At 44.1% G+C, this 20,982-nt stretch overlaps 1 pseudogene; it reads right to left on the bottom strand.

Moving 5' to 3' along the window:
- Positions 1-968: 968 nt before the first annotated feature.
- LOC119356815 lies at positions 969-20,533 on the bottom strand (annotated as a pseudogene).
- Between the last annotated feature and the right edge of the window lie 449 nt (positions 20,534-20,982).

Here is a 20,982-nt window from a genome sequence, read left to right as displayed (position 1 = left end):
AACAGATTTAGAATATATGGGCCTTTGAAAATAAAAAAGAAATTGGGCTGAGTGGGGGCAAAGCAATGGGCCAAGTGGGGGCACACGTTGCTCGGCAGGATCGACGTAAGTGTACGATGGAAAATCGAGTGGGGGCAGCTGTCCCGGGAAAGTATCTGGTGCACCGGTCCTTGTGGTGCTACCGGTGCACCGACACCGTATCACGTTAGAAAATATTTCAAAAAAAAACTGAAAAAATGCAATATATTGACATAACATTGGTCTATGTTGTCGCAAAATTTCAACTCAAAATTCGAAACATTGCATGAGATACAAAAATGATAAATTTGGCATCAATGTGATAATGGGCCAAATCTTAAAGCCCAACTTATGTTATGTACTATTTAGTGTCAACTTTGTGATCTTTTTACCTCAAGAAATATTTCGAATTTTGACTTGAAATTTTGCGACAATATAGATCGATGTTGTAAGAATGTGCTGATTTTTTTTCAATTTTTTTCCGAACAATTTTAAATGCAATATGATAGTCCGGTGCACCGGTAGCACCACAAGCCCCGGTGCACCGGATACTTTCCCCAGCTGCCCCCACGACCATCAACGTGCGTCCGCCCCTGTACGTATCTAGTTTTTGTATGTGTACGTGCATGGGTTCAACTTGGGTTGCTAGATGATACAAAAGAGTAGTTGCAGTTTTATGTATCCAGTACAGTAAAGACGCATACATGCACCAAGATAAAGTCCATGTATCTTGTCTCTGTGTACTCAATTATTTTTATAAGTTTTTATAAAATATTGCATGAGTTTTAAACTGGGGGCGCACCGGTAGCACAAAAGCCTCGGGTGCACTATGTCCTCGATGAGCCTATGCTCACCTCTGGGTTACCGCTACATACATGTTACAATTCATAGTTCCAAATTGGCACCCAAACTAATAAAAGCAAATGTAATTCTTCACCATGTAAGTAAAATCATCTTGGAATTTCAGACGACTCTATAAAATCCTTTTCCAAGCTGTACAGTCTAGTTTCTTCTCCGCCTTTACTTCCCTTGTATGGTTGATCATTTATAGCATTTCGGTTCACTCTTGTGATCTGAGAACTAAGATTGACTCTTGAGTTCTGAACATCTTCAAGTACTGTCTCCACTTGTCTCATTGTAGGCCTTTCTTCACCTTTTAAACTTAAGCATGCTTCTGCGAGTCTTGCAACCACCTCAACATCTTCAGCCCCTCCCTCCTCAACAATTTGTGCATCTAGAATATCTGAGAATCGATTGTCTCTTATATGTGATACAAAATGTGATGCTAGGCTTGTCCCTTCTGATGAATGAGAAGAAAAAACTGGTGTCACCCTTGTCAGTAGCTCTGCTAGGATGACACCAAAGCTGTAAACATCGCTTTTCTCCGTGAGTCGACTAGTGTAGTAGTATTCAGGATCAAGGTAACCATGGGTTCCTTGGACAGCTGTAAGTATTCCTGTCTCATCTATTGCAATAGACCTCGAAGCTCCAAAATCTGATACTTTTGATGTCAAGGTATCAGTAAGTAGTATATTTGCACATTTGATATCTCTGTGGTATACTGATATTGAAGCAGCAGAGTGTAGATATGCAATGGCCCTTGCAGTTTCTAGTGCAATCCTCAACCTATCTTTCCATGATAATGGGTTCTCACTTTGGCCATGGAGATGAAATGAAAGAGCTCCATTTGATATGAATTTGTAAACAAGTAGAGGAACTTCTGTCTCAAGGCAACAACCAAAAAGCTTCACCACATTCCTATGGTTTGTCTGTGAAAGTATGACAACCTCGTTGATGAACTGGTCGATTTCCCTTTGTACAATAATTTTGGCCTTCTTGATGGCCACAATACGTTGATCAGATAAGATGCCTTTGTACACCGTGCCATGGCCACCTCCACCAAGGATGCGATTATGGTCAAATTTGTTGGTCGCTTGCTCCAGTTCTTCCAAGCTAAAAACCCTTGTTCTTTCGGCTATATCGTTGTTTGAAGAGATTAACTGTTGTAGAAGCAATCCATGATTTTTCTTGAAGAATTTTTGTCTCAACTTTTTGGCTCTTCGTTGCTTGAGTTTATTAGTGATTTTGGCAGCACCCAGAAGTGAAAACAGTAACCCAAAACCAGCAGTTACTGCAATTGCGGTAATTAAACCTGCAGAGAATGGCAGTGAGGTTTGATAGTACATAATATGCCACAGACACATTTAAATTTTGAACTGAAAGTTTGAAACTGCTCAACAATACCACTTCAATGATTTTTTTCGAATATTTATCAGAGCAAACATATTGGAAGTAACAAAAAATATATTTCAGGAGTGGTCACATGGTTTACTAGCTTAAGAAGCACATAATAGTCATTATTTCATTTGTTTATTTGTTGTTGTAGTAAAAAGGTGTGATTAGGGGTGCCTTCAGCAAACTGGTTGTAATCAAGTTATCATGGATGCCGTTGGTAAGGCAAGCACAATGAATATTTAATTAGGGGGGTGTACAACACCCTTATGGCAAAGGTCATCATACACCGACAAGATTAACACGTCGATATTTTTTGAATATGTTTGCTGCCTCGAAGAAGCGCAACTAGTCCTATGCTAGGAAGGTGTAGAGAGAGGTTTGGTCACATGCCCCAAGTCGGTCAGGTTCCTCAGTGCCCTTTCCAAGCTTCTCTTCCTTAACATTAGTCTGTGTGAATGAGATTCCACGGACATGACTCTAGAGCTCCCACGGCGAGGCACGGTCGCCCAAGACCATGTGCGAGCGATGCGACCGCACAGGGTCCCCAAATCCAAGGGGGCCCAATTTTGGGCCATATATATTTCTCGTTAGGCTATTTCATTTCTTTGCACTCTTTTGGGCCTGCCAGCCTGGTTTGATCGCCCGAGCTTCTTCCCGATCGATCGATCACACCGAGCCTCTCCCAAACTCCCTGTAGGTCAACAAAATCACGCCACACGATTGGTTTCTAGCCTTCCCAGGTACGACAACTTGATTGAATCTGCTTGGTGGTGGCACAACCGCAAGGAGCAGGATGGCAGGGCAGATGGCATAATTCGTTTAACAAATTCGAACGAAAATAAGCGGCGGCAAGGGCCAACGTGGCCAAGAAAAGCAGTAGGGGTTCGGCGGTCCAGCACACAGGCTTAGGCTAGATCGATTTGGAGATTTAATTTTAGGCATCACAGATCAGTCCATGTCCATCAGGTGCGCCCAAGCAAACCAGATTTATTTAGGTCATTTTTCCAGTTCAATAATTGAATGGCTAGTGAATATAGTGTACATGTGCATCAATTCTTGAGTTAATTAACAAATTGCTAAATGTTTATCGCTCCATGGATGAATTCTTTAGGGAAGATAGTTGGTGTATTAGATCTATTTCATAATATTGTACGAAATACCACACATTTAGAGGCAATATAACTTAACTGTGAATATGCTTTAGTTGTATTAATTTTCCAGTTATAAGAATTTTTAGATTGTGGGGCATCATTTGCATTTTGCACCTGGGTCCCGAATTTCTGGAGACGACCCTGCGGCGAGGCTTGAAGCTCTCTAGTGCCCTCCCCTTGAGTTTATTCAAGTGAGAGTTAGTTAGCTACATGTCCATGGGAGTTTATATAGGCTAGGGGTACTTGAGAAGTTATCAAGACTGCCCTTGAAATGGTAGGTGGGGAGGTCAAAAAAGATAACCTTTGGTTCATAGGTCCATGGTGGACAAAGGGAGAGAGAGGAAGGGAGGGACCGAGAGGAGGCAAGTCCATAACCCTACAGTGGACCAATCACTCTCGTACCTCTGCCATGGTGGGCTTGAATCTTTACTTGGGCTTCTTTGCTCTCCTTTATCCATTTGACTTTGCATTCTTATGTATTTTTTATTTCTTGTCTTCTTAATCATGACAAGGGATTGACTTGTGTTCACTTGGTTGTTCCTTGATAATCAACTTAGTGTGTGCCTTCTCGGGCTAAGTAGGAACCCGGGGTGTTATTGATTATTCCTACAACATTGTTATTTATTTATATTTATTCCATTTTCTCTTTCTTTTTGAATGGTCAACCAACTGATGATTTCAATGTTCAAGTAGTAGAAAAACTGATTTTAAAATCAAAAGATGCAGTAGAAGTATTTCTGCAGCCGTTCTACTGGTACACTACTAGCTATGCCCGCGCGGAGACACGCCGCGCCCCATCAATACATTACGTGTGTCGTGGTATTTTTATTTTGTGTGAGAATTTAGACCAAAAATACTTTTATGCACATATGTTTGTAGTCACGGAAACGAAAGTCATGCATTGAAGTAATTTGAAAAATACACATTTATCATCACCATATTTATATAGAAAGAAACACTCCAGAAATTTTGGAAGAAGCGGTGTCGAGAGTCTCAACACAACCACACCTTATGATTTTAGCGCGGGACGCAACTACGTGCATGGGAACATGTGGTCATATCATGCATCCATGCACACGTGGTCATATCATGCACCACGTTAGTTATCATGCAAAAGGTAGCAATGTAAGAAGCAAACCCACGGATCTCTACACCCACAAAGGGCATTTACAATGGGAGAGGGGCGCTTTTTTTGGGTGCTTAGAACATTATAAAAAAATTAACGAAGGAAGAAGCGCCGATGGAGAAGTCTGCCTACTGGAGCACTACTGTAGTCGGTTGAGAATCTGATGCGCTCGTTAGAAAGGATCACGTGAAAAAAAGGAGGCCAGGCACCCGACGACTGGCTTGGCATCCATGCCAGCTAGAATCCTGGGAACGTTCAGGATTTTTACGAAACGACCAGCAATTGGAACCTAGCGCCTTATCTTAGCACCTGCATTGTAGATACCCTAAACAACGAAACATGGATCACACATCAACAAACAATTGGCAATCCACCCAAGAAAATGTGCCCAACAAAATCCCTGAATAATTCAACATAGATTAGTCCAATGAACACAAACAGAAGTTCAAACACAAAAACCTCTTCAAAAAGGCAAATCAAAGATAGACATATTCATTGAATGGTAAAATAAATTTTAGACAAACAAATACCTTTTTGTAAATAATAACCAAATGGAGAAAACAGGCAGCACAAATAGAACAAACAAAATGGTACAATATGTGATTTCAGTAAAAAAAATTGTAGAAGTTTTCACTAACCAAATAAAGCAATTGTATAATCAATTAACTAAATAGAGAGTCAAAGATAGACAGATTCATCGAGATATAGAAGATTCATCAAGTGGTAGAATACAATTTTGACAGATAATTACATACCAATTTAAAATAATAGAAAAATGGGAAAATTGTGCAGCACAAGTAAAACAAATAAACTGGTTACGATTTCAGTAAAAAAAATGTTGGTAGAAGTTATTTCACTAACTAAATGAAGCAATTGTATAATCAATTAAGTGCAAATAGGCATTGAACAATCAGTTGTATCAAGTAATACTCCTATTATGAGAGAAATTGATACTTAGTGGAAGAGATCCATGAATGTTTACAGCAATCTACAAATCAGATTCAGACTTGAGGGAAAATTATGTCTAGAAACTACATTTTATACCAATTTATTTAAGGAAGACCACACATGTCCAAGATTGTCTATTATCTAAGCACTAAGCAAGTTTGGAGCATGATTTTGCCGAGACCTCCACAGATGTCATTTCATCACAAAAATTGGCACGCATGTGAAAGATACATAAATGTTTGTTGCCAAAAAGTTTCAGATTTTTTGATTTCTAAAAAGATTGATTTTACTGTAGCAAAGGGTGCATGTGAGCTCGAGCTCACATACTCCATGCCCCTATACATACACATACACACGTATATATAACTTCTAGAGTTGTAATCACACCAGGAATAAATCAAGTAAACAACAGCCACGTAACATGCCCATGTTTTTTTCTCTTCAAAGAAGTGTCAGGAGCTCTGTCATTTCTATTAGGATGAGTGAGAAATAGTATATAATCAGACTACAGATACGGCAGGCTTTAGAAAGCACACGAAAAGCGGCACCGATTAAAGAAAATGATATAGTCAAAACGACAGCGACAAGAGAGGGAAGCACAGAAGAAACAATGTCGTACGGATTGTTCCCCAGCCAGCAAAAAACACTAAACTTACCAAGCAAAACTGTACGCTAGTTCAAAAAATTTGAAACAAAAATCTAGGCACACCACTCATTTCTACACAGCCATATACCAAAATAATACATGTGCCATATTCATATTTACCCATGGGCCATTTTCAGCCAAGTGGTTTAACCTTAGAGCAAAAACTTGGTTAGATATAGTGGTTTTGGTATATAACAAATTAACAGCTACTCCTCTGTTCAAAATTAATTGAAGATTTATGTTTGTCTGAAGTCAAACTTAAGTTTGACCATGCATACGCAAATGTGTACTGAGATCTACTCCCTCTGTTTCAAAATAGATGACCCAACTGTGTACTAACTTGAGTACAACATAAAAATATTGGTGCATTTTTTTGTAGACTTGGTCAACTTAAACAAGTTTGACTTAAGACGAGCTAAAACTTAAATTAATTTGGACCTGAGAAACTCCTTATACCAAGCAAATGAGTTGTATTTGTACCTGGGAGGCTGATGATACGTTTCTTTGTTGCACATCGGTATGTCCCCGGCATATTAATGCAGGTCCCATGCACACATGGATAAACTGGCTGTTGGCACTCATCGATATCTAGAAGGGAGAGGAAAAGGGAGTAAACAAAAAAGGAAAGCTCAAAACCAGGGTGACGTTGTAAATAAAAAAATGTAATGATGTTTATCAAGTAAGTTTCAAGTGCAGTTGAATCCTCAATAAGATTAACACAAAGGCTATAATTCATGGTACATTACAAAATCAACAAGATAAAAGGGAGGAGAAAAAGAAATACTCCCTGCAGGAAGCAATGGAACCACTGTACTAAACCACGTCACTTATTTTAGGACGGAGAAGTAGTATTTAGCAGAACTCAGGTATCAGTCATCAACCGCTAGTTGAATTCAAAGTTGATTCTAAGATACTACTATAAGAAAGCAATGGAACCCTGTTAGTCGATATCGACGTGACTAAGGGCCTGATCGGAAGCCCCCCAACTCCGCTCTGTGCCAACAGTGCACGTAGAGCCAGCTACGAGAAGTAGTGTTTGGCCGTAGTGTATTTCCGAGAAGTTGGAGAAGCTGGCAATTTCCTGCGCCCCGGAATCCTCAGAAATGCGGAGTTGGCAAAAATTCCTCCCCACTGCCACCGATAAATGGAAAATGAACGGCTCGGTAGGATTTAGACTAAATTACGATGGAATGCCACCCTCTCCCTCATGTTGTTCCTCTCGTCATCCTACGTTACCCTAGCGCAGCCGGCGCCACCATCCCACCCCCACGCCCGCTCAACCGAGGCCACCCAGTGTCTGCTGAGCCGCCACCTGAATGATACCCAACCCCACACAGTCACCCTGGTTCGCCCACCGTCCCAACTGGAGCACGCCAACGACATAAGGGGCCTAGTTGCTGCCATGGCACAGCTCAGGGCGACGCGGGGACCGCGATGCCTCGCTGCTTGGCAACCATTGGCCGCCCCCGCTGCGTGCTGCAGGAACTGTATGTAGGAATCGCCGCTGCATGCTACAGGGTATGTAGGGAGGTGAAGGGAGAAGTACCAGCCACCGGATGAGGCGACATGAAGGAATCTCGGACGCCCATAGTTTCCCTTCGAACTGGCGAGGCGCCGAGGCCTGACCTCTCTTATCCTCTCTCCAACTAGGCATAAGGGCTCTCTCCAGGCAGGCCAGCCAGCCTGTTAGCACAAAGTAGTCCATAGCATGTCAGAAAACTCTTCGTCATTTCTTACACCTGGAATGTCGACCCTCCAGCTGGATTTGTCTCGGTAACATAATGGTAGAGTGAGGAAGCTAGTTCTTCTGCTCGTGTTGTCGGTGGTTTGTCTCCAGTATAAATGATGTTGAAGCTTGAGGTTGCACGTCCTGGCTCTCGACGAATTATGATGCTCGGTGTTCATATGGACAGCTTGAGTATCGGACAAACCTTAGTTTTGAAGGTCTACCAAAAACTGCCTGGGAACCGGAAACAATGAGGTTGATTATTGCAGGCCTGAGAGGCGAGCTCATTGAGATATTACCGTCCGAAGATCGATGGATAATTGAAGTAGTTGCATGGCTTGCTAATCCTAACAAGGTACCTAAATCAGTGGAAGTAGAGGTGCCGACACCACCTCTGCCACCTTGGAAGCCAGACTCTGACGATGAAGGAGAATCGCCACCACGTCCGTCATCACCTACCTATAGGAGAGTGATGGTTTTCCCTGTGACCATTCATGTGAAAGAGGTTTTGGACCGTGGTCCCTTGATGTCTGAATTGCCATCTGCATATCTTCCTGACGAAGGCGTGGATCTATCTCGAATCCATGTGTTCGACACCTGGCGTGGAAAAGTTGATGGCAGTGGCCCTGGTGATAATGAAATGGCCTAGATCATGCCCTAGCAAAGTTGCTGAATAGCAGCAGCTTCATTCTTTCCTTTTTCAATAAAATTGTCAATTGTATGATGTATGGTTGTATGCTGCCTTATTTTATGTAATTAAGGTATTTTATGTAATTAAGGTATGTAATCTTTGCAATTTATGTACTTCGTTAAATTCTTTCACGGCATTTTTTTCTTTCTTGGTTTGGTTGACAAGTGATGCATGCATTTGCCAGTCCGCACAATAAACTTAGATTACGCTGCTAGGAGAAACCGAGTAATTCACAATATAGGTGGCCAGCTTTTACAACGCATCTAGTTACTACTGCTAAAAGAGGTAAAGAGAGAGAGAGAGAGTCCCAACTTGCACAGGAGTAAATCACAATACAGGTAGTAGATTTTACAGCACATCTAGTTACTTACTGCTAAAAGGGGTTAAAAAAAGAGAAACACGCAGCACTTATTTTTACAAAGTCCCAACTTGCACATCTTCTGATGACAGCTACTTGTTCAGTTGATCAATGCCTTGATGGACGCTTCCATCTTTCTGAATTGCATGCATGTCACCATAAAAGGCTCAGTCATGTCAAGTAGCTCGATCGACACTTGTCTCATCTTGATTTGGCGTGGGATGAACCTCGCGTCCTCACACCAAGCAGTGCAATCGTAGGATGAGACGATGTTCTCCTCATGGTCCTCTAATGGATCATCAATAACAGTCTTGTGCTGCTTCACCATGCAATACGGGCTAAGAAGGTACTCAATTATTGGAGCCGTCTAAAAACTGCATGGCATGCCATGGATCCTGAGCTCGACTGTGCAATTGATTGGAAACCCAAATGATCCAAATGCTGGTGTCCATGGCTGGATGTCAACCTCACCAGCACGGATCTCAACTTCAAATATGGTACGTACAGTGTGATAGAGCGAGCGACCCGTGAGAGGAATGGAGGTTGATAGCAAAAAATCTGACGACGTGAGCTTTCTGGCTTTAATTTTGATGTATCTTATATCACCTAGATAAGTCACAAGACTATCAAAGGATGAGAAATAGGTTTCAGCATGCGGTGAAAAAATGACCATGCTAGACAAAGTCTGAATCTGGGCGGTATCGATAAACCTCTGGGAAATAAAGCATTGGATTGGTTTGCTTCCAGAACTGGTTATTAGCACGGTTGGGCAGTAAGGCTGTTTCACTGGGTGGGCCCCGATTCTGTACTCGCTGATGAACAGATTTACATTATATGCGCTAAAGAAGGCCGTCTGTTGGTCTGCGGTGTACGCGTCCTCGTCGGAAACGTTCACTTGTATGGTTGGAGGCACCGCGATGGATGGACTGGCCCACGCATAGCATGTAAAAGTGGATGGATATTCTATTAAGAGTGAGTCCTGTGTGACATAATCTAAGGAGCAATATGGAGTGAGGATTTGCTCTACTATGATGCTCTTCCACAGATGAAGTGGCAGATTTCTCATTGAGATAATAATGTACTGATTGGTAGAGATTCTTCCTAGATGGAGCAGTGCGTCATCTACCATAAATCTATAGCGGACACCTTGGATAATAATAGTGGAGTGGCTTCTAGAGAAATTGTAGACACGGTTTCCAGTGGTGTGGTGGGTGCAGGTCATGACAATCCTATTGGCAGTGACATCATGGAAGGATAGCTTGTAGTGCCCGGTGAACCTAGCGATGAGAGCAGCAAGTACATGCCGAGACGAAAGATCATTAGAGGGAGAACATGGGGTGACTATGTAATTACGATGGAGAGGCACGCAACTACGGGTTGCAAGCTGGATCGCTCCCATGAAACATTTTTCTGCATCTGGGCGATGGAAGCCCACATCGTTGGTGGAAGAAAGTTCGTCGTCCATCAGAATAGAAATGCCTGAAAAGAAATGACAACAAAAGAAACGAAACCACAAGGCATCAGCAAGTTTGAAAGCAAGATGACCGAAGAACAAAACAATTTAGTAATCTTATCTCTCCAAAAGCATGCCTACCGTTAGTCAGAATAGTGGCAAAGTGTCTCAAGGCACCATTGTTTATTCACACACGCTGTAAAGGTTTGGAAGCATGTGAACCCATAGCATGGACCAGCCTCTTTATATAGCAACTGGCCGTATATACTGTAGAACTACTGTCACCTGCATGCGTGTCGTACCATGGTAGATCGTTTGCATGCAGGAGCTGTAAAAATCGTCCCGTGCAGTAACTGTAAAACGTTCCGTGCGTGCCATCGCCATGGTAGACCGCTTGCATGTAGAACACTTGGCTAGTAATCAGAGACTGCTTCCGCCGTCCTCGGTGGGACAACGTATTGCACAACATGCAAAAGATGATAGTACTTTACACATGCGTGTCTCAGGTCTGCGCAAAGCAGTCTATGCATGTCTAGTCCAGAAATATATCTTTAATTACAATGCATAGTTATTTGCATCTTTTATTTGTCTTGTTGATACGTTCACGGGTGGGCAGAAGTAGGACGAGGCGGACCTTGCTGTGATTTATGGAGAAAGCTGCACAACTGCATGCGGGCTACAGTGGACTAATTGGTCAGGCACAGCTACAGTGCGCTATAGTAGACTAATTGGTCAGGCAACTACAGATGTGGGTAGGCACAAGTACATCAGTGTAACCTGGGCGCGGCAAGGTAGACAGGTCTGGCCTGGGCTGAGCGAGAGCGTGCTGGCGCGTGGGCTGGACATGACCAGGTATGTACGCGAGGAACCAGACAACCAACCAGCAGTAAAATAGGGACAATACAAAACTTCCACATCAGATGCAACTCTAACAGCAACAAGACAAGGATCAACCAGTTCTTCAAGTACAGGCCGAACGTTCCTTCCAACTGCAAAAGTCAACCAATTAGCAATTTTTTTCTAAAAACAATACAAAAGGAGTTAAAAAAAGAAAGCACCCACCAGACGATGAATCAACAGGACGCTTCCCACGACGGATATCTTGCCGTGCATGTCATCGTCGCCGCGCCTCATCAGCACCCAAATCTGAAAACACACAGCCACGTAAAAACAACCAACCGCGCCTCATTAGCACCCAAATTTGAAAACACACATGCACGTAAAAACAACCCATTTTTTTACTAAAATCACACATAGCTAATAAATGACTAAAAAGAGCAATAATCATACTAAAATCACACATAGCTAATAAAAGACTAAAAAGAGCAATAATCATGAGAAACAGAACTACCTTCGGCAAGAAACCTCCCATCAACAGCACCAACCGAGGAAGAGGAATCCAACGACGTGGAGAGAACACGCTGGGAAGCACGCGCACCGGAACGAACCATAACAGAGATGGAACGAACAAGAAGAACTCAGCAAGACGGACATAAACAAAGACTCCCCTCCCTCCTAACCGCGCACAAAATCTCAGGCGTGGCAAGGAGGCTTCGATTCTGATCTACATGACAAAGAGAGGTGCCGCCAGGGTAAGGAAACGCAGCGGCTGTGTGCGGGAATTCCCTGTATACGCTAGCACCTCGTCCCCGCTGAGAGGAAACGGAGGGCCTGGTGCTAGGGGCTGGCCGATGACCAGGCTGGGGAGGATGGAGCTGCGTGCCGCACCACTACACCTTGGCCTCGCTGAGGGGATACGGAGAGCCTGGCCGGCGACCAGGTTGGGAAGGACGGGCTTGCGCGCCGCGCTATCACCTCGGCCTCGCTGGGGGAAACGGAGGACCTGGCGCTATGGGCTGCCAACGAACAGGTTGGGGAGGACGGGGTCACGCGCCTATGCAGAGACGGAGGAGAGGAGGCAGCGGCGGCCTAGAGCTGGGCTGGGATGATTTCTTGGGGAAACCGTGAACCAACACCAGGCCAGCTACTTATAGCAACCAAAAGCAAAGAAAAAATAAAGATGAAGCCCACCAGAAAAGCCCAGAAGCCAACGTGTCGATCAACAAACTGCCAGTCTACAACGTGTGAGGCAGACGTGGCGGCATGCATGGCCCATGCAGCAATCAGACGAAATCTAGAAGGCCATTGATCGCCCGTCTGTCCTCCCTCCTGTGCACCATGTACGTCCATGCATGCAGTTCAATCGTCAGCTAGCGCGCAGCGCGGAATAATAAGGTGCGCCCTGCTTTGATCGAAAGCGCATGCATGTGAAAGCTAGCTAGCAGGTGCATGTGGATCATACACGGCGGCAGGGATAGCTGTATGTACCTATTTTACACGGTAGGGTACGTGCGCCAGTCTACAACGTGTGAGGCAGACGTGGCAGCATGCATGGCCCATGCAGCAATCAGACGAAATCTAGAAGGCCACCACAAAAGCTCACGTGAGATAGACCAAGGCATGCATGCCACGGCAGTCAAACAAATATATTAAAAAGAAAACGAAGGAAAGACTGCTGTAGGATGTACTGCACAGGAGGAGGTAACGTGTCGCTCAAATAGCATAGGTAAAAAAAATCCAAAAAATCCAGAAAAATGGAACCCTTACGGGCCTAGTATTCTTAGGCTAGATCGATTTGGAGATTTAATTTAGGCATCACAGATCAGTCCATGTCCATCAGGTGCGCCCAAGCAAACCAGATTTATTTAGGTCATTTTTCCAGTTCAATAATTGAATGGCTAGTGAATATAGTGTACATGTGCATCAATTCTTGAGTTAATTAACAAATTGCTAAATGTTTATCGCTCCATGGATGAATTCTTTAGGGAAGATAGTTGGTGTATTAGATCTATTTCATAATATTGCACGAAATACCACACATTTAGAGGCAATATAACTTAACTATGAATATGCTTTAGTTGTATTAATTTTCCAGTTATAAGAATTTTTAGATTGTGGGGCATCATTTGCATTTTGCACCGGGGTCCCGAATTTCTGGAGACGACCCTGCGGCGAGGCTTGAAGCTCTCTAGTGCCCTCCCCTTGAGTTTATTCAAGTGAGAGTTAATTAGCTACATGTCCATGGGAGTTTATATAGGCTAGGGGTACTTGAGAAGTTATCAAGACTGCCCTTGAAATGGTAGGTGGGGAGGTCAAAAAAGATAACCTTTGGTTCATAGGTCCATGGTGGACAAAGGGAGAGAGAGAAAGGGAGGGACAGAGAGGAGGCAAGTCCATAACCCTACAGTGGACCAATCACTCTCGTACCTCTGCCATGGTGGGCTTGAATCTTTACTTGGGCTTCTTTGCTCTCCTTTATCCATTTGACTTTGCATTCTTATGTATTTTTTATTTCTTGTCTTCTTAATCATGACAAGGGATTGGCTTGTGTTCACTTGGTTGTTCCTTGATAATCAACTTAGTGTGTGCCTTCTCGGGCTAAGTAGGAACCCGGGGTGTTATTGATTATTCCTACAACATTGTTATTTATTTATATTTATTCCATTTTCTCTTTCTTTTTGAATGGTCAACCAACTGATGATTTCAATGTTCAAGTAGTAGAAAAACTGATTTTAAAATCAAAAGATGCAGTAGAAGTATTTCTGCAGCCGTTCTACTGGTACACTACTAGCTATGCCCGCGCGGAGACACGCCGCGCCCCATCAATACATTACGTGTGTCGTGGTATTTTTATTTTGTGTGAGAATTTAGACCAAAAATACTTTTATGCACATATGTTTGTAGTCACGGAAACGAAAGTCATGCATTGAAGTAATTTGAAAAATATACATTTATCATCATCATATTTATATAGAAAGAAACACTCCAGAAATTCCGGAAGAAGCGGTGTCGAGAGTCTCAACACAACCACACCTTATGATTTTAGCGCGGGACGCAACTACGTGCATGGGAACATGTGGTCATATCATGCATCCATGCACACGTGGTCATATCATGCACCACGTTAGTTATCATGCAAAAGGTAGCAATGTAAGAAGCAAACCCACGGATCTCTACACCCACAAAGGGCATTTACAATGGGAGAGGGGCGCTTTTTTGGGGAGCTTAGAACATTATAAAAAAATTAACCAAGGAAGAAGCGCCGATGGAGAAGTCTGCCTACTAGAGCACTACCGTAGTCGGTTGAGGATCTGATGCGCTCGTTAGAAAGGATCACGTGAAAAAAAGGAGGCCAGGCACCCGACGACTGGCTTGGCATCCATGCCAGCTAGAATCCTGGGAACGTTCAGGATTTTTACGAAACGACCAGCAATTGGAACCTAGCGCCTTATCTTAGCACCTGCATTGTAGATACCCTAAACAACGAAACATGGATCACACATCAACAAACAATTGGCAATCCACCCAAGAAAATGTGCCCAACAAAATCCCTGAATAATTCAACATAGATTAGTCCAATGAACACAAACAGAAGTTCAAACACAAAAACCTCTTAAAAAAGCAAATCAAAGATAGACATATTCATTGAATGGTAAAATAAATTTTAGACAAACAAATACCTTTTTGTAAATAATAACCAAATGGAGAAAACAGGCAGCACAAATAAAACAAACAAAATGGTACAATATGTGATTTCAGTAAAAAAATTGTAGACAAATACCTGCATTGTAGAAGTTTTCACTAACCAAATAAAGCAATTGTATAATCAATTAACTAAATAGAGAGTCAAAGATAGACAGATTCATCGAGTGATAGAAGATTCATCAAGTGGTAGAATACAATTTTGACAGATAATTGCATACCAATTTAAAATAATAGCAAAATGGGAAAATTGTGCAGCACAAGTAAAACAAATAAACTGGTTACGATTTCAGTAAAAAAAATGTTGGTAGAAGTTATTTCACTAACTAAATGAAGCAATTGTATAATCAATTAAGTGCAAATAGGCATTGAACAATCAGTTGTATCAAGTAATACTCCTATTATGAGAGAAATTGATACTTAGTGGAAGAGATCCATGAATGTTTACAGCAATCTACAAATCAGATTCAGACTTGAGGGAAAATTATGTCTAGAAACTACATTTTATACCAATTTATTTAAGGAAGACCACACGTGTCCAAGATTGTCTATTATCTAAGCACTAAGCAAGTTTGGAGCATGATTTTGCCGAGACCTCCACAGATGTCATTTCATCACAAAAATTGGCACGCATGTGAAAGATACATAAATGTTTGTTGCCAAAAAGTTTCAGATTTTTTGATTTCTAAAAAGATTGATTTTACTGTAGCAAAGGGTGCATGTGAGCTCGAGCTCACATACTCCATGCCCCTATACATACACATACACACGTATATATAACTTCTAGAGTTGTAATCACACCAGGAATAAATCAAGTAAACAACAGCCACGTAACATGCCCATGTTTTTTTCTCTTCAAAGAAGTGTCAGGAGCTCTGTCATTTCTATTAGGATGAGTGAGAAATAGTATATAATCAGACTACAGATACGGCAGGCTTTAGAAAGCACACGAAAAGCGGCACCGATTAAAGAAAATGATATAGTCAAAACGACAGCGACAAGAGAGGGAAGCACAGAAGAAACAATGTCGTACGGATTGTTCCCCAGCCAGCAAAAAACACTAAACTTACCAAGCAAAACTGTACGCTAGTTCAAAAAATTTGAAACAAAAATCTAGGCACACCACTCATTTCTACACAGCCATATACCAAAATAATACATGTGCCATATTCATATATACCCATGGGCCATTTTCAGCCAAGTGGTTTAACCTTAGAGCAAAAACTTGGTTAGATATAGTGGTTTTGGTATATAACAAATTAACAGCTACTCCTCCGTTCAAAATTAATTGAAGATTTATGTTTGTCTGAAGTCAAACTTAAGTTTGACCATGCATACGCAAATGTGTACTGAGATCTACTCCCTTTGTTTCAAAATAGATGACCCAACTGTGTACTAACTTGAGTACAACATAAAAATATTGGTGCATTTTTTTGTAGACTTGGTCAACTTAAACAAGTTTGACTTAAGACGAGCTAAAACTTAAATTAATTTGGACCTGAGAAACTCCTTATACCAAGCAAATGAGTTGTATTTGTACCTGGGAGGCTGATGATACGTTTCTTTGTTGCACATCGGTATGTCCCCGGCATATTAATGCAGGTCCCATGCACACATGGATAAACTGGCTGTTGGCACTCATCGATATCTAGAAGGGAGAGGAAAAGGGAGTAAACAAAAAAGGAAAGCTCAAAACCAGGGTGACGTTGTAAATAAAAAAATGTAATGATGTTTATCAAGTAAGTTTCAAGTGCAGTTGAATCCTCAATAAGATTAACACAAAGGCTATAATTCATGGTACATTACAAAATCAACAAGATAAAAGGGAGGAGAAAAAGAAATACTCCCTGCAGGAAGCAATGGAACCACTGTACTAAACCACGTCACTTATTTTAGGACGGAGAAGTAGTATTTAGCAGAACTCAGGTATCAGTCATCAACCGCTAGTTGAATTCAAAGTTGATTCTAAGATACTACTATAAGAAAGCAATGGAACCCTGTTAGTCGATATCGACGTGACTAAGGGCCTGATCGGAAGCCCCCCAACTCCGCTCTGTGCCAACAGTGCACGTAGAGCCAGCTACGAGAAGTAGTGTTTGGCCGTAGTGTATTTCCGAGAAGTTGGAGAAGCTGGCAATTTCCTGCGCCCCGGAATCCTCAGAAATGCGGAGTTGGCAAAAATTCCTCCCCACTGCCACCGATAAATGGAAAATGAACGGCTCGGTAGGATTTAGACTAAATTACGATGGAATGCCACCCTCTCCCTCATGTTGTTCCTCTCGTCATCCTACGTTACCCTAGCGCAGCCGGCGCCACCATCCCACCCCCACGCCCGCTCAACCGAGGCCACCCAGTGTCTGCTGAGCTGCCACCTGAATGATACCCAACCCCACACAGTCACCCTGGTTCGCCCACCGTCCCAACTGGAGCACGCCAACGACATAAGGGGCCTAGTTGCTGCCATGGCACAGCTCAGGGCGACGCGGGGACCGCGATGCCTCGCTGCTTGGCAACCATTGGCCGCCCCCGCTGCGTGCTGCAGGAACTGTATGTAGGAATCGCCGCTGCATGCTACAGGGTATGTAGGGAGGTGAAGGGAGAAGTACCAGCCACCGGATGAGGCGACATGAAGGAATCTCGGACGCCCATAGTTTCCCTTCGAACTGGCGAGGCGCCGAGGCCTGACCTCTCTTATCCTCTCTCCAACTAGGCATAAGGGCTCTCTCCAGGCAGGCCAGCCAGCCTGTTAGCACAAAGGATCGGCTGGATTTGTGCTAACCGGACAGGTGGAACTCCTCGACAGAAGCCAGTGCACGGCACACGGCGCTGGATTTGAGGGTTTTGTCAAGATGTTTGACATATGAACAGGCTCTAAAGCAACATAGATCAAGTTACACATGGCGTAACCCTAAAAAAAGTTACACATGGAGTACATTTGCAGAGGTGATTGCGTCACACCCTTTGCCACATGGGGCCTTTTTTTATTAGTGTCTGTTTTTAGAGGTGTTGGTGATATCGTGCCAAAGAGCGCAAGGCAGGCGGCGCAATGGACCCCTACCTTCGGCAAGGAAGCAGCACGGTACCTCCCCACTCCCCTGCCCCACACCCATAGTGGCAACAAAAACCAAAAACCATCAGTGCTGCCTCCTTTCACACATGCGTCGACCACAAAGGCAACTAACCATGCCCATTGCATGGTACCAGTGCGGACACATGAGACACAAAGAGCCACACACACATGCAACGCATACATGCAAGTGGGCCTAACAACCCCTACATAACCAGATCACTCACTCACAGTCGGGTCCTAAGTGGTGCCCCAGCCTAAATGCATCACAAGGCTTCCTTTCTACTTCCCTCCGTTCAAAAAAACTTGTCCCTCAAATGAATGTATCTAACACCGAGTTAGTGTTAGATACACCCATTTGAGGAACAAGCTTGGGACAAGCTTTTCCGGACGAAGGGAGTATCCATCAAGTGCCTGGTCCGGCGACAGGCATCTGGCACTGGCAGCACAAATGAGAGAGCATGAGGTCTCGCTTGCCCCCAAGGCCGTTCGCGCAATACACAGCAGACAGTAACATAGTGGTCCAAATAGGCTATGACACTAGCGATGATGTTGCATTCCATATCTCACGGCTAGCTAGAAACCAGCTGTGCTTCGTGGAGACTATCCGGGGCCTTGTGGCCAGCAGACGGGAATAAACACTTGTGCCATCGGCCAGGCATATGTTAACCACTTCCACACCAGCGATAGCTTCCATGGATCATCTCATCGCCCGTGTGGTTTAAGCCCCAGGCTTAGGCACCCTTGCTGGAAGCCGAAAGCTAGGAACCAGAGCTGCTAATGTGGCCACTATAAGCCGAAGCATCAGCCCTGCAACTGCAACAACTATGCTTTTCTGGACGGGGTAATGGAAAACAACATCATCTTGCAAACGTAAGTACTAGCTAGTGGAGTATATCTTTGGCACAAGGAAAATATGTCTAGTCAATGCCCATTTTACTTATTCTTGTTTAATGAAAGGAAGGTGGCATGGTTAGCCAGTGAAGATGTGAAAATCTAGTTGCCTGACTTGTCTATGCCTATAGGCTATAGTAATAATTCGGGAAGGCCTGTTGTTTCAAAGAAAATAGGCTATAGTGATGTTTGTCAGTTTGTGGACTGGAGGCATCGGTCACTTGGTCGTACCGTGCCATCCTGGGCATAATCAGTGGCCTGACAATCTTGTGTTTTATTTGGAAACTCATGTCCAACTTGTCTATGCCTATAGTGACCTTCGCAGACCGGAGGCATCGGTCGATCGCTGTGTTGGTCAATTGGTCTTACCGTACCATCCCGGGCAAGGAGATGGCCACAAACTGCTTCGGTGGTTCAAGTCCAACCAGGCAATCAGAGTTTCTATGACCAGAGAAAAAGGAGACCTCAATGCTGCTCAGCCTCGCCCTATCTAAACGGTATCAATAGTTTCGGTAACCCACCCAACATACCGCATGGACTAGATTAAAAGCACAAGGGCCACTAATCTTCGATCCCTTTCGAAATTTGTAAGGTGGACTGAACTGCCATATGTGAAGCTATTTTGTTGCAAATCTCTTGCACAACGGAGGTGCAAAAAAAATATTGGAAGGGGGAGAACAAAGGAGAGTCGGCACTCGGCAGAGTGGCGTTACCTTGGCATCCGTGAATGATGTAAGGGTTGCCTTCGTATCCATCCGAGCAGTTGCACCTTACCTTGTTCACTCCACCGTCGATGTTTGCAGCGGAGCTGTTCAAGCTCATGCATCTCCAACCTGATACAGAATGGGGATCCAACACGACCAAGTCACGGTCGCTTTTTTACATCCAGCCACCATTCCAGCACGGTGGGTACCCTGGTCACCTTGGGACTGCTCCGACGAGATCGATACGCGCTTCCGAAATCACCGAAAGTGCTATTCTGCATGGCGCCTACGTTACTCCCGGTGAACCACTGGCGATCGACAATGAAGGCTTCCCCGGACAGAAGGCGTGAACTGACGGGTTTGCCTTTGCCTGCGTACGCGGCTTCAGTCTGGTTCAAATCCTTGAGCTGCACCCCGTACGCGGGCAAACCCTGCGAGATGGTCGTCCGGCAGCAGCCGACGCCCGAGCACGAGGTGTCCCCGGGTGGCGGATAATCTGAGTCACACAGCGTGGCGCATGCGCTGACGTACACGGAACCCCGGTCACTGCCTGCAGCGAGGTAGCCGATGAAGTTGCATCCGATGGCCACGAAGACGTTGTGCTCGGCCGACACCGTTAGGCCGCCAGACCACGAGCCGTCGTAGCCAATATAGGGCTTCCCAAACAGAACGCTCCTGTTTCGGTTAAGCGCTTGGTATGGCACGTTCCTGTAGTCCCACTCGCCGTTCACGATCTTGCTCTGGACACGCACCGTGCCGCCCACCAGTGAGATGGCGTCCACTTCCACGTCGTTGTGCAAGAACAGCTTCGGCTGATGGCCCGTCTCGTCGCAGGTGAGGTTGAAGCCCTTGTGAAAGCAGCCTTGCCGGAAGCCAAAAGGGTAGGGGACGGTGACGCCGCCACAGGCCTCCGGGCAGCCAGGCAAGGCTAACGGGGCAGCGGCGACTGTTGCCACGAGGAGCTCAAGGGCCATCAGTACTATTAACATCGGCACGAGGAGATTTTGCCTGTTGCTGTGGGGAAGGAACGGAGGGGAGGAGAAGGGTCATCTTCTCCTGCAACTTGAGCATGCTGTAAGGAATCATCTTCTCCTCTTATATTATATATATAGAAGAAACAACCTCACTAGTTGCCTTTGGTCTTCTCAGTAGACTTCAACGCCGGCTAGGTACACGGATATAGACTAATCAATATAAGCATGTTGCATGTCAGGTAGCTGAGTTAGAACAATCCTCATGCTACAGATTCTTTGGTAAGGAAAAGTCTATGCCGTGGTAAGAAAGGTAGGGGAAACGAGTGTGGCATAATCAGTGATGTGACAAGCTTCTGTTTTGTGTGGAAACTCAAACTCGTGTCCAACTCGGCTACTGTTGGTCAGTGGTCACACCGTGCCATCCGGGTTCGGTGGATGGGGTGTGTTGG

The sequence above is a fragment of the Triticum dicoccoides genome, chromosome 2A (assembly GCF_002162155.2).
Source record: "Triticum dicoccoides isolate Atlit2015 ecotype Zavitan chromosome 2A, WEW_v2.0, whole genome shotgun sequence".
NCBI classification, from domain to species: domain Eukaryota; kingdom Viridiplantae; phylum Streptophyta; class Magnoliopsida; order Poales; family Poaceae; genus Triticum; species Triticum dicoccoides.
This window is presented reverse-complemented; position numbering and strand designations above follow the sequence as displayed.